At 36.7% G+C, this 14,513-nt stretch overlaps 1 long non-coding RNA gene across 1 annotated transcript; it reads right to left on the bottom strand.

The window, feature by feature from the left end:
• Window positions 1-775: 775 nt before the first annotated feature.
• Window positions 776-8,945, bottom strand: LOC139041470 (uncharacterized). The gene is made up of 3 exons (XR_011496658.1): window positions 8,027-8,945; window positions 6,384-7,396; window positions 776-4,581 (listed from the first exon to the last, which is right to left on the bottom strand). It is a non-coding gene; the product is annotated as an uncharacterized lncRNA (long non-coding RNA).
• Between the last annotated feature and the right edge of the window lie 5,568 nt (window positions 8,946-14,513).

Genomic DNA, 14,513 nt, shown 5'->3' with positions numbered 1-14,513 from the left:
AAAATAAACATTTAAGATATTTGCAACCTAGTAGAAGAGGAAAACATGCTTCAATCAGTATGACCTGTCCTAATACAGTTTTCTTTTCTTACACTTCAAAACAATACAGTGCATTATTTTTTCACATAAATTTAAAAAGATAATCAACTCACTTTAAAAAAAATAGGCAATTGCCCTATTTTAACCTTCATTAACTAAATTGGCAAGTGACATTTTACATCCCCTAATTTGTGTGCACGTATATTTAAAAAAGAGTGAAACCTCTGTAGGCAATCTGGAACGTTTAAGGGGGGAAAAAAGCCTTTAATGAATGATTAAACACTGCATGTCCACATAGCATCGGAGGAAAGTACTTTGACTCACACATAGCATAAAGTAGAAAAATTAATATGACACATAGATAGCACACTTTTTGTAAAATATTCTTTCTCTCTCTTAGATCCCATGTGAAGCTGCAGTTGCTATAGTAACTATATTTTTGTTGAGGAGGAAAATACTTATGTACAGAATGCTTACATTTACTCACCACATTTTCAGTGAAAATTACACAAAACGGAAGTGATGAATTAAAATTCTCAGTGGATAAGCAGTTCTTGTCCCTTAATTTTAAAACTACCATCAAATGATTCTATCCAGCATGTTTTTTCCATACAAATATTATTGTTCTTCATAAACTTCATCATCTTATAAACAAAAATGGCTGAGCTGGAAAGAATTTTTAACTTCCCATAATTTAGTAGTTTGTGTGGAGTACAATATGCTAAAAAGATTAATTACTTTAATCAATTGTGAACCATTAGATAAAAATTGTACACACATTTTTTAATTTCAGTTTTAAACACCCAGTGGGCTGGTTTCTACCCCCCTTCTCCATAACGAGTCTTACAAACCTCCTCCATGGCACATACATTGAATAAATACCTCAACACACTACAGTTGCCAACAAAGTTCCAAAATCAACTTTGTAAGTGTCATGATCCTCAATGCTATTGTGGTGTAAATGAAGAGTGCTCCTTGAGTCCATTTGGCTACGATTTCGAGCATACTTTGTGCCCCCAAGAGAAGAAAGAAGAGTAGTAAACCATTTTTGCAGAATGTCATTCTCCCACAACAGTTTATGAAAGAAACATCTGTGACAAGAATCTCTAATGCTTTCCTCAAAGCCACAGCTGACACGAAAAGAGCAGTGCTAAAAGTGGCAGATCCATCCCGTCCCGCCCTTCCTGGAGCATGACACCTAATTTGCTGTGTATCACATGTATTTTCCTCACATGTGCTGAGACGGTGACATTGATGTGGTGGCTTTCATCCAAGCCTCAGCTGAATAAACACTTGGGCTCTACAGTGGGCAAACTGGCATCCTTAAAAAGTCTTCTGTCCCCGGCAAGTTAACTTCACCTCAGGGAAGCATTTTTCTAAGTTTGAGTTTGCAATTTGGGTACATAAATGGAATCTCTGAACACTGTTTGGAAAACCTTAAATCACCTGACACACATAGAGCACACTCTGTATTTTTGAAACCAGTTTTCTTGGGGTAATGCAATTTTTATGTGACTACCTGAAAATATATGCAAATCAACAGACAAAAACAAGCAACAGTGTGCAAGATTTCAATCATCCCATTGCAGAACATGTACTTTTTTTACAAAAAGCCTAAGAAATAACCACATTATGTCCATCTGAAACATGTACCATTGCTTCTTCTAGTAGACGTTTTATTTATGTATAAAATATATCCCGAAACACTCAGAGATCTTAAGTGTACAGCTTGATGAATTTTGCAAGGCAAATACAGTCATGATCAAGTGCAGAACATTACCAACACCACAGAAGCCCCCAGTAGGCCTCCCTAAAGTGTATACAATTACTTTTAAGTTTGACACTAGAATCTTTAATCAATGGGAAAACTCCATTTAAATGATATCAGGCGAACAATTAAGGTTCTAGTAAACAGCATGGATAAATAACACCAGGCCCTGTAGTTAATGAGTCTACTTCTTTCTGTTTGTCTTCTGTGGGGCTGCAAGTGACTCTTTCTTATCCTCCAACAATCAAGGAAATCACTAATTACCATTGCCCCGAAATTATCCTTCTTTGAAGAAGAAGGAGATTAGCCCTGAGCCAACAGCTGCCACCGATCCTCTTCTTTCTTGGTGAGGAAGGTTGGCCCTGAGCTAACATCTGTGCCAAACTTCCTCTATTTTATTTATGGGACGCCTGCCACAGCATGGCTTGATAAGTGGTGCTAGGTCCCTGCCGGGGATCCGAACCTACGAACCCCAGACAGCCAAAGTGGAACATGAAAACTTAATGGCTGCGCCACCGGGCCAGCCCCCAATTTTTTTCTTTTTTACTCGATGGTAGTTTTGTAAAAATACAAGGGTGGTAAAAGAACACAGGGATGTATGCCATCTCCATCATGAATCATTTCGATTACTTTATTTCTCTTCCTTTTAAAGAACTTTAATGTAAAATCCTTTTTTCAATTTAGGTTATACTTAACAAAGGAGAATATACATACTAGAATTTTCTCTAACTCTTAGATTTCTCTTTAATATGATAATTCCTAAAGGAAAAAAATGTTTATTCTTAAAAACCTAAAATTAATGTAGAGTGAACGTGTTCTGTCATGCTCTTTGACCCACAGGGTCGCTTAGATGCTCTGTCTATGACACAAGTACCTGGTTAGGGCCCAGGACCATATGAGGCAGTCCAAATCCCCAGTAGACACCCCACCCTAAATTTTAGACTAGAATTTTAGTACCCCAACCAGTACCTTCAGGTAAGTTTCACATACTTATCTCAAGAGCTCAGTATATTCAGAATTAAACATTCCTTATCTTGATTAACCAATCCAGCAGCCCAAACCTCAAAGTCATCTTTGTCAATGTCCTTTTGTCAGCTCTTACATTCAAATGACAGCAAGTTTGAACAATCCTACCTCCAAAATGTCTTTTAAATCTGTCTCCTGCTGTCCCTTCCCACACCATTGAAGTCCTTGCTCTTTTCTGAACATGCTATTGCAAATGCCCTTTCATCTCTCTGGAATCACTTTTTCCCTCTTTTGTCTTGTAGGTGTGTCTTCAGCCTTCAAAACTCATCTTGAAATGGTTCCTCCTCCACATGCCATCCTTGAACCAGCCCATACCTGACACAGAACCAGTCCCTCCCTTGTGTCTCCCATAGCATGTGACACCTTGTATAACTACACGGTCCTTTATGTCCTCAACTGGAACAGGAACACCTTGGGCTGGAACAAGTCTTCATCTTCATACTTCCAGTGCCTCGTGTATCATCTGGCATATAAGAGATGCTAAGCAAACAATGAAAGAATGAAATAAAATATACTCTGCCTAAAAGGCATAGAACATCCAGTAGGTTACTTTGGGCAAACCACAATCTGTCCGGGTTTACTTCCCTATCAAAACTGGATGGGATGTAATGTGCGTGCAAGAGAGGAGTCCCTGCCAAAGTGAAGCCCAGTCTCACCAGCAGCACCCAAGAAATACTGCGAGTGGAGACTCCGCAGGGGCTGGGAGCAGGACCGGGCAGGGAATGGAGGATGAGATAACTACCACAGGACAGCCAAAGCTTTGGGGCCAGTTCTTCGCCCAGGGGACCCCGTGCAGTCTTTGCTCTCTCAAAAGAGAGAGGCGTCTATTCCATGGCAGGAAGAATCGACTCATAGAAATTTTTATTTTTATTTATTTATTTATTTATTGAGGAAGATTAGCCCTGAGCTAACATCTGCTGCCAAGCCTCCTCTTTTTGCCGAGGAGGACTGGCCCTGAGCTCACATCTGTGCCCATCTTCCTCTACTTTATATGTGGGAAGCCTGCCACAGCATGGTTTGCCAGGCAGTGCCATGTCCGCACCCGGGTTCCGAACCCACAAAACCCAGGCCGCCAAAGCAGAACTTGCGCACTTAACTGCTGCACCACCGGGCCGGCCCCAGAAGTTTTTAAAATAAAAAATTCCTTTTGAAAAGGAAAAATTGAATGAGTTGGATTAAATCATGTCTCATATTTGATGTATTGCTGTCATTAGAAAAAAAAATTATCTTAAGAAATGCTCATGCTTCACATATGCCACACTATTTGTTTTATTGTCGTCCTGGAGTGCTTTCTTTTCGTGACTGTATCATAAAAGGCCTCAGACAGCAAGGTGAATATGCAGTGTGAGTGAAACTTTGACTTGCTATTGCACTTGTGTGCCTTGGAATGCCCTATGTCTAGGTAATGTGTATAAAGGTTGATGGTATAATTGTGTTTGAAAGATGTAGTACAAATATGTTTGAAGGAGATTTGTTACCTATACAACAAAAAGAACAAAAAACGTCAAAGATAAAAGGGCAGAGAATTTTTGCAATTACAATCTGGAGCTCGTTTCCACCTATGACAGACATTTGAAAGTGTGTAAAGATCCTAAGGCTTTGCCCAGACCCACTAGCCCTGATCAGTAGCAAAAGAGCTTCAAAGGGCTTGACAGAGAACTTCTCACTCCACGCACAGTCTCTCCATCAAGCGATCCTGGAAGCCTTCCACGTCCAGTTTGAGAGCTCTTTCTTCCCAAAAGAGAGGCCTGAGAAAAAAAGAAAGGTACAGAATGCACGGAGAACTTCATCTGGATCACTTTTTGTCCATGAACAGGCCTCTGTTTTCTGATCCTCAGAGTTAAGGGTCTTGATGTGATATAAAGTTTAAAAAAATATTCTGGGTGCTGAAAGCCTTGAGCGTTCATCAGCAACACAAACCCAGCCTGAGGTGACTTCTCAGAGTCACACACAGTGTTGAGAGGAAGATGACTCTCTACACTTGCTTCACACCAAAAGGACTAGTTCATGTTCAAACAATATCTTTATATTAATTTTAGGGGGTGCCTGGTCTCTGAGTTCCACGCATGCACCAACGTTAAAAACCCCTAGTATAAAAGACTTCAAAATACCTTTCAGCAATTACTGTACGATTCTAAACATGAAATGAACCTTCAACTTCTGTTCAAGGGTGAAAATGTTGCCCAAAAATCCTTTGCAGAAAGTTAAAACAAATTTGCCTTACCCTTTCAGGCACTCTGTTTTCTTATATGAAAAGTCTAAGAAGTGGATGATCCCTGATGTCTTTCTAGCTCCAAGATTTGGTGACTTGCAAAGCATAACTCTAAGGGCTCGCCACAGAATTAGCCTATATAAAGAATTATGTTAAAAGTTCCTGAACAGCAAGATCAGTACTTCTTGCATTCATCCAACAAAAATTTACTAAGCATCTAATATATGCCAAGTGCTGTTCTAGATATTGAGAATAGAGTAAAAAGCAGTAGTAAACAGAATATCCCCAAATCCCTGATAGTATTGAGAGATGTAGAGAAGAGGGAACATAAGCAATAAACAACATAAGTAAAACATCATCTGTTAGATAGTGATAACTGTTAAGAAAAATATATAAAGCAGGGAAGGGGGATATGAAATTCATAAGGGTTGAAAATGTAAACATCTGAAGGATGGAAACATATAATTTCAGTAAAGGTAGATAAGATAACTCAGACCAACCCTCTTGCTGACTACATCTAAAAGAGCAGAGATAAATTTTAAAACATGTTCTTAAAAACATCAAGTTAGAGAATGAAGAATTTCCAGGCCAAAATATAGGAGACCCTGAGACCCCAAAGAAAAAAAGCCCGGAAAAGGTGAGCCCTCTCCTGAAGAAGACACAATGATCTTAGGCCACCAATTATTTCCATAAATAATTAAATCTAATATAAGACTATTGCAAGTAACTTAATGGTAATAAATTTGAAGATGCCAATGAAATGAGCTAATTACTAGAAAAATTTTGGAAGAAGCTGATTTGTTTAAGAAATCAAATCTGTGGTCAATAATTTTCCCACGAAGAAAACTCAGATCTAGATGGCTTCTCTGGTATATTGTGTCATATACTCAAGAAGGAAGTAATTCAAACTTATAAAACTCTTCCAGAGAATTTAAAAACACACTTCTCAATTCGTTTTGTGAATTGAGCAAAACCTTGACAAGGACAGCACAAGAAAGAAAAATTAAAGGTTAATTTCACTCATATAAATAATTAGAAAAATTCTGAACAAAATATTAGCAAACTGAAACCAAATAATATAAAAATGATAATACATTATGACCAAATCGGTTTTATATCAAGAACGCAAGTTGATTTAACTTTAGATATTCACTGCAATTTACCACATAAACAGATTAAAGAATAAAAATTATACAATCATCTTAATAGTTGTAGAAAGTGTATTTGGTAAAATTCACCATCTGTTCATGATTAAAAAAAAAAAAGACACAGCACTTTTAGCCAGCCAAAATGGAAGAGAACTTTGAAATACTGGGGAAAAAATTACAAAACACTTACAGCAAACATCATCATAAATGGTGAAATACTGCAAATTTTCACTGTGAGTTGAAGAACAAGACAAACATTCTTTATCCACCCTTCTGTTCAACATTTTAATTATGTCATAAGCAGCGCAATAAGGCAAAAAAAAGAAACAATTAGTGTAAAAATGGAAAAGAAACAAATAAGACTGTCATTGTTCTAAGATGTCATGATTATTTACATAGAAAATCCAACAGAATTGACACATAAATTATTGTAATTAATAAGAGATTTAGTAAAGTTGCAGAATAAAAAATTAATACTTAAATTCAATGCTTTTTTATGTATCAGCCACAGACAGAAAATAGGATTTTGAAAGATCCATTTACAATAACATCAAAAAACATTAACTGCTTAGGAATAAACCTAATAAAACATGTTCAAGACTTCTACAGGAAAAATTACAAAATACTATTTAGAAACATTAAAAAAGACTCACACACATGGACATATATCTATGTTTCTGTACTGGAAGACTCAATGTTGAACCTATGTTAATTCTTCCCATTGTTCTGCAGATTCAATACAATCCCAGTCAAATATCAACTGTGTGTTTTGTGTGTCTTGACAAGCTAATTCTAAAATTAATATGGAAATGAAAAAGACCGTGTATAGCTGAGATACTCTTGAGAAGGAATAACAAGATGGGGCACTTGCTCCATCAATTCTCAATTAAAAGTGTTTAACTGGCATAAATTAGACAAATAGGCCAATAGGACAGAATAGAATTTTATGACAAAGATAGCATGCAGAGCAATGGGAAAAGAATTATCTTCAATAAATTATGCTATGACAATTGAGCATCTATATAAAAAAAAATTTGGACCCTGACCTTACACTGTACACAAAATAAAAATCAACTTTTGTGTCTTGTTTAAGAAATCTCTCTACCCCCTGGACATAAAGATACTCTCCTTAGTTATCTCCTGGAAGCTTTATGGTTCTCCTTTTCAGATTGTAGATCTAACGGAGAAGGGCCTCTTCTTGACCTTGGGAAAGGGAAAGATTTTTTAGACAAAACACACTCGAAAAAAGCTAACCAAAAATAGAAGTAGCCAAAAAGTAAAAACTGATAAATTGTACTTCATTAAAATTAACATATTCTCTTTTTCAAAGACAAGATTAACAGAGTAAAAAGATAATCAACAGAAGTGGAGAAGATATTAGAAACAAATATAACAGGCAAAAGACTAGTATCCATAATAAAGAACTACAAATCAAAAGAAGAAAACAGAAAACTAGATAGAAAGGTGGACAAATGACCACAACATGTGCTTCATAAAATAAGATTCATAAAAAAAATGGCCTGTAAACAAAAGAAAAGCAGCCGAACCTAATTAGAAATAAGGGTAATGCTAATTAAAATTATATTGGAAAACATTGTACACCCATCAGACTATTAAAAAAATTAGAAGCCAAACAATATGAAATGTTAGCAAGGATGTGAGGAATAGGAGCTATCATACATGACTGGTATGAGTATAATTGACACAAACACTTTGGCAAATAGTTTGGCATCATGTAGTCAAGTATAAGAATCTCTCTCTTTACACTGTAACATGGCAACTCCAGTCTGGTGTCTACTCTGAAGAAAGGCATGTAAACTAAAAACAACTCACCTCCATCAAGAGGAGTATGAATCAATAAATTTTGGTATATTCATGCATCAGGGCACTACAGAGCAATGAAAATAAACAATTCAAATATACTCCCAACAACACAGATGAATCTTACAAACATAACGTTGGATAAAAGATGCAAAGCACCAAAGAGTACTTATAGCATGATTCCATCCACAGACAATTTGAAAGCAGGAAAACCAAATTAGAATATTTTCTTTAAGATTCACGTATAAATCTTGAAACTTAGAAAAGCAAAGGCTCAGAGTGGTGATTACAATAAAAGTTAAAATAATGGTTACTTCTAGTGGGTAGTATGATCAAGAAGGGACATATTAGGAGCTTCTGAATGATCAAAAGTCCAATTTTGTACTTGAGTGGTGGTTACATTAACAGATTATTTTTCTCCTTGTTCCTTTATGTTTTATGCACTTTTCAGTATATGCTATACTTCACAGTTATGCAGACCTATATGGCAAGAGCATTCCAGCCAAAATCTTCCGTTATTAATCTGCTTTCCAAGACTCAGAAAGGGGTCTTGTCCATTGTAATTGTCCTGCCCTCCCTAAGCTAGTAATCTTTCATTGGGTAGTTAATATTAACTACTAGCTAGCTAGCTAGCTTGCTTTCAGTCTCTTATCGAATATTACCAACTGGATGATTTCCAAAAGCAATAAGTTCAAAATAACTCAATCGCTTCTCCTTGAACCTACTTCCCACATTAGCTTCTCCCCAAACTTATTTCACCTTTGTTTGTTCTTGGTTAACAGAGAATCTGATCTAGGCAGAGCCAAACAGGTTCTTTCCCTGGGATTTTTCTGAATTAGAACTAAGAGAGTTGGTCCTTTGGGCTGGGTAGGAGTCTAAGACTTAGGAATCCCCAGGAACCACGTATCCTCACATAGCAGAAGCCACTCTGAAGGACAAGAGATCTGAGCTGACATAAAGAGAAGAGAAGCCATAACAGACAGAAAAACAGAGCCCTGAAACATTCAGGTCCTGTAGCGTGGCTGAGGGCCACCTTCATCCTTGCCCTGGTCACATTTCTGCAGGAACAATAAATTACTATAAGGTATCTATAAAATAACAATGGTTTTATAATTTACGCATGGTTTACGCCTGATACATCCAGCAAACTGATATTATATTTTAGATTGATGAACCACATATAATGCTTAGATATATTAAATTAAATATATAATATTTAAAATACATAAAAAAGAAGGAAATCTTGCTATTTGTGACAACTTGGATGAACCTGCAGGGCATTGTGCTAAGTGAAATAAGCCAGACAGAGAAAGACAAATGCTGCATGGTATCGCTTCTATGTGGAATCTAAAGAAATAAAGTCAAACTCACAGAAACAAAGAGCAGAGTGATGGTTACCAGGGGTTGGGAGAGAGGGGAAACGAAATGTTGGTCAAAGGGTATAAACTTCCAGTTATGAGATGAATAAGTTCTGAGGATCTAAGGTACAGCTTAGTGACTATAGTTAATAATACCATATTATATATTTAAAATCTGCTAAGACAGTAGATCTCAAGCATTCTCGTCAAAAAAAAAGGTAACTATGTGAGGTGATATGTATGTTAAGTAAATTGATTGTGGTTAACATTTCACAGTGTATATCAAATCATCATCATGTTAGACATTTTAGATATATTACAATTTCGTTTATCAATTATACCTCAAAAAACCTGGAAAAATATAAAATAACATACATATCTTTCAAATTGAATACAGCCTCTAATAATGCTAATTCACTTAAGGGAACTTACCTAAAATATGTCTAAGAATGTTTGTCTTTACACTAATTTCAACAATTTGAGCAAAAGCAAGAAATGGAGTCTCCCTTTTCTTAGGGTCATTCTAATGCGTAAATAAAATGTGTATATCAGTCTAACGTCTGAAAATCTCTATAAAACAAAAGAAGATGAGATAAGAAGTCAGCTAAAAAAGCAAAAAAAAAAGATACCTTTATAAGGAATAAAAAGTATACATCAGAACGCATGCACAGTATACACAGAATGTATGCAGATCCATACGCTATATAATATTTACTTAAAATGGGCGATCTCCATAGCAACCAGTGGGTCAGATGATACACGAGCTGCCTGTGAAGCACAGGCGTGTATCTTTCTTACAGTAAAACTGATTATATAATAAACACAATCAATTGTGAAATTCTATTATTTTAACCTAAATACATGTGAGATAATAGACTTTTAAATATGTTTTTCACACTATAATTGATGAGGATAATATTATTTTTCCATATATTTATTTCTTCCCCTCTTTTAGCTTCTCACTTTTGCTTTGATGGTTTAAAATGAAGGTTAGTAAAACTAAAGGCAATGAGATTTATTTTACATGTCACTTTACATGGCAAAAGGGATTCTGCAGATGCGCTTAAGGATACAGACATTGAGATAGAGGGATTATCCTGGATTATTTGGGTGAGCCCAATCTAATGACGTGAGTCCTTAAAAGCAGAAAACCTTTCCAAGCTAGGGTCAGAATGAGATACGATGACAGAAGATGGCCCAGAGTGATCTGCACTGCTGGCTTTGAAGATGAAGGAAGGGAGCGCCAGTCAAAGAACGCAGGTGGCCTCTGGAAGCTGCAAAAGGGAAGGAAGTGGAGTGTCCATAAAGGAATGTGGTTACACGGACACCTTGATTTTAGCTCACTGAGATCCATGTTAGAATTCTGATCTACAAAATTATCAGATAATAAATTTGTGTTCTTTAAGCCACAAATTACAGCTTTGTAGTAGTTGGCTATAGCAGCAATAGGAGACTAATAAAGTAGATGTGACATTGGTGTGGCTTCATAAAGAAAGACAGGAACCAGTTCAAGGAGGAGAAAGGAAGACTCTCGCATGCCCTCATCCCTACCTCGCAAAATGGAATTTGACATAACTAAGCAAAGTGCATGTGCCTTCAGAATGAGGCAGGCCCAGTCAGAGAACTGACAGGTCACCACGAGCATCCAAGAGCGCTGGGAGCATTCTCAGGGATGCGTGAAACTTTGCATCCTCTGCTCGGCTCTGTTTTATCCCACGGTGAGCCTCCTTCAACTGCGTAAACTACACTGAAGCATAATTAAACGTGAAAACAGGTCCCAGCTCGCATAGCTTCCCTAAACAGACTATCAGCTCAGTGAAACAGAGAGTTTATTTTCCTAAGACCTTTTTTGGGTATGGATGTGTGTGTGTGTATATTTACACACATTTTTAGAAAAAGGGAAAACTTTTCCTCAAAAGATTATTTTTCTTTCTGAGGCCCCTTCCCCTGGGTGGCTCTGAGGAGACAGAGGGAGGAGGACATTAAGCATTTTCACATGCATCATCTCATTTATGTATGAAATGGCTTTTATTTTAAGTAAAGGCATTTTCTTTTCTAAAATGAAGCGTGCAGTAGGTATTTAACGGATTTTATGGATAATATTCGACAGAACTCTCTTGTTTCTCAAAATGTTATGAGCAAGACTTGCATTCTGGATCCTCATTTTAAACAGAAGCCTACAGTTGCCAGGATAACAAAATATGCTCTAAAAACTGATGGAATTAAGTCGTCAAAACAAATAATGATGTGTTTATTTATACAAATCTTGTGTCTCCCTCCACAATAAAGGGAATACTACTTGTTGGTTTTTAACACTTTGTAGCTATATGTTACTTGACGTCAAAAATTCTCAAAGCGTGGTTCAAGGACCCCTGGGGGGACTCAAGATCCTTTCAAGAGGTCCAAGAGGTCCTCTCTGTGCCTGTGACATATTCATATAAAGCCAGATTTTCTGTGTATATGTCAGCCTAAAAAATATCCCAATAGGCTGAATGCAAAAAAACGATATGTGAAACTAGTTCTTCAGTTTTGACAGACATTAAAGAAATTACAATGATGCTCTTCTCACCATTTTAAAAGAATTTTGGATAATACAGATGTTTTCTTACAGATGCTACCTATTTGAATATGTAACGGTTTATTAAGATTATTTTTAAATAAATTAATACAAAATGTTTTAATTGTCTCAATGTTAATTTATAACACAAGAAATATTTGTATGTAGAATCCACATAAATAAAAGCTTTTTGGGGTCCTGAATTACTTTTAAGAGGGTAAAGGGGTCCTGAGTCCAAAAAGTTTGAAAACCACTGCTTAACCTCAATAGTCCTCCCAACTCTCTGGGGAGAAAGAGAAATAGGCGGGGGGCAGGGGGTGCAATCAGGGGAGGTGGCCATGGGAGCTGAATAAGGTTTGTTCTCTGGAATGAAGAGGTGTGCAAGATGGTCCATTTTGGAGTAAGAAGAAAATAGTGGAATTTGAATGGTATATATTTTTATCATCCTTTGTTTAATTTTTATATTGGAATATGTTTTACAGTATACACAATAAATGTTACCATGAATTTAGAAATATATCAATATTAATATGTTGAGGAGAATAAAAAATGTATTACCCACAGGGTCCATAGTTTTAAAAACTTAGAGACTACTGATTTAGGAAAATAGATCATTTTGTCCACAGTGGAGAAAGTAGTAACCAAAATTCTAAAAAGTTCTTGAAAGATTTTTAGTGTGAGATCTTTAGTATAAAAAATAAGTAACTATTTTAATGAAGCAAACAAAAATCACAGCAGATTTTTGAAGATTCCAACGAAGAGAATTTCGGTATAAAATATCAAATGTGTAAAATATTTATTTTTTTCTTTGTTCTCCATTTTATCTCTTTGAAGGACATGTCCCATGTGAAAGTGTCATTTCTTTGTGTAGGCCTTCTGACAGCCAGATTTTGCATAGCTAATTTTCCTTATTTCCCGTTTTCATTTAGGATGGTTCAATATCAAATCCACTTACTCCTCTTGGGAGAAAATTGAGGCTGTTAGTTGTCACTGCATTAACATACAAATTTTAAAGTAAATTGAGAGGTCAATTTTATTTCCTTAATTATCACTAGTAGAAAATTGAATAAATGCTTATAACTTTAATAAATGGTATTTTTACTTATTCCTTTTGTAATCTGTTCCTAATCTGCATTGCCTTTCTTATCTCCCAGTACTCCACCACATATGTCCTCTGGTCCCATCCAGTTCTCTGACTTCATAGACAACTAATTCCCTTTACCCATTTATAAGCTATGGCCCTTGCCCTCAAAGAATTAGAGTCTGGTCGGGGGGAAGTAAACATTGTCTCAAAGAACTGACTTGAAGAGAAAGTAATAATGAATGTCTCAAGAAACACACAAAAAATGTGCTCGTGGTGGAAACAAACACACCTACTCACCCAATATTCCGCTCCTGTTCCTCTTAACGCCAGTTTTATTCTGGCCCGCAGTGTCCTCAGCCACCCTCGTCCTTAGGGGTGGCTCTGTTTCTAAGTCCACCTGCAGCTGATATGCCCATGAGATGCTCTGGTTAATGAAATGAAAGCCAAAGTCGAGCTGAATTCCTTGGCAAGCTCTTTGTAAGGGCAGGTGACTTTTGTCTTTTCCTTCCTGTTTCCTCCTGCATGAAACTTGACCAAGATGGTTAGAGCTCCAGCAACCACCTTGGATCATGAGACAATCCAAAATGGAAGCTAAGAAGGAGCAAAATAAAAGGAGCTTGAGTCTTTGATGATTGTGGAGTCATAAAAAATAAACATCTATATTGCTCAGGCTGCTGGAGGGGGTAGGGGGGTTCTTTTATATAAAGTTGAATGTGATCTTAAATGATGTGATACTCTTGGAAAATCAGAGAGAGAAACGAAGACTGCCACTGGGTGTTTTTAGTAACATTTGAGCTAAACCTTGAAAAATGAACATAGTTTTACCATGCGGTCAGCACCAGAGAAATCCATGAAGGAGACGATTTCAGGAAAGCAGTTGTATTCACAGGATATCAAATTTAATAGAAAAAGAGCACAGCAGCTCCATCCTTAGCCTTGATGCAGCCCCCTCCTCAGCTAAGAGGCTGTGACCCTTCACATCTCCATCTCCCCTAAGACCTGCTTCAAAATCAGCTTCCTCGTGATGGTCTTCCCACTGGACACTCCTGTAGAACCAAATGCCCACTCCTTCACAGCAATCCTGCACCGTCTGTCATTCAAAGACTTTGTTTTTTTATGTTGTCTTACAATATAGATAATAGACTTTCTGATGTCAGAGAGTGATCTTTAAATTTCTAATTATGTTCATTGTTTTGGAAAGTTAATTCTGAATGTAGGGTCGCAAATTACTCAGGTAAACAATAATAAAAAGTTCATGAGAAGTTATGACACACAGCAGAGCAAAGCAGCCTTGAGGTTCCGAGCACAAAGGAACGTAATTCTGCAACTGACATTGCATATTAAAAGTTATACTGAGGTGTTAACAATACAATTAAATGCAGCAACTTAAATAAGTATCTTCAGTATTTCAAAACAACTGTATTTCCGCCTCTCAAAAAAGAGAGAGGGAGACAGGCTGTATGATTCACAAACTGCCGGTATCTGTTAACAAATCGTGTA

This window comes from Equus asinus, chromosome 21 (genome assembly GCF_041296235.1).
Source record: "Equus asinus isolate D_3611 breed Donkey chromosome 21, EquAss-T2T_v2, whole genome shotgun sequence".
In the NCBI taxonomy this organism is placed as follows: domain Eukaryota; kingdom Metazoa; phylum Chordata; class Mammalia; order Perissodactyla; family Equidae; genus Equus; species Equus asinus.
This window is presented reverse-complemented; position numbering and strand designations above follow the sequence as displayed.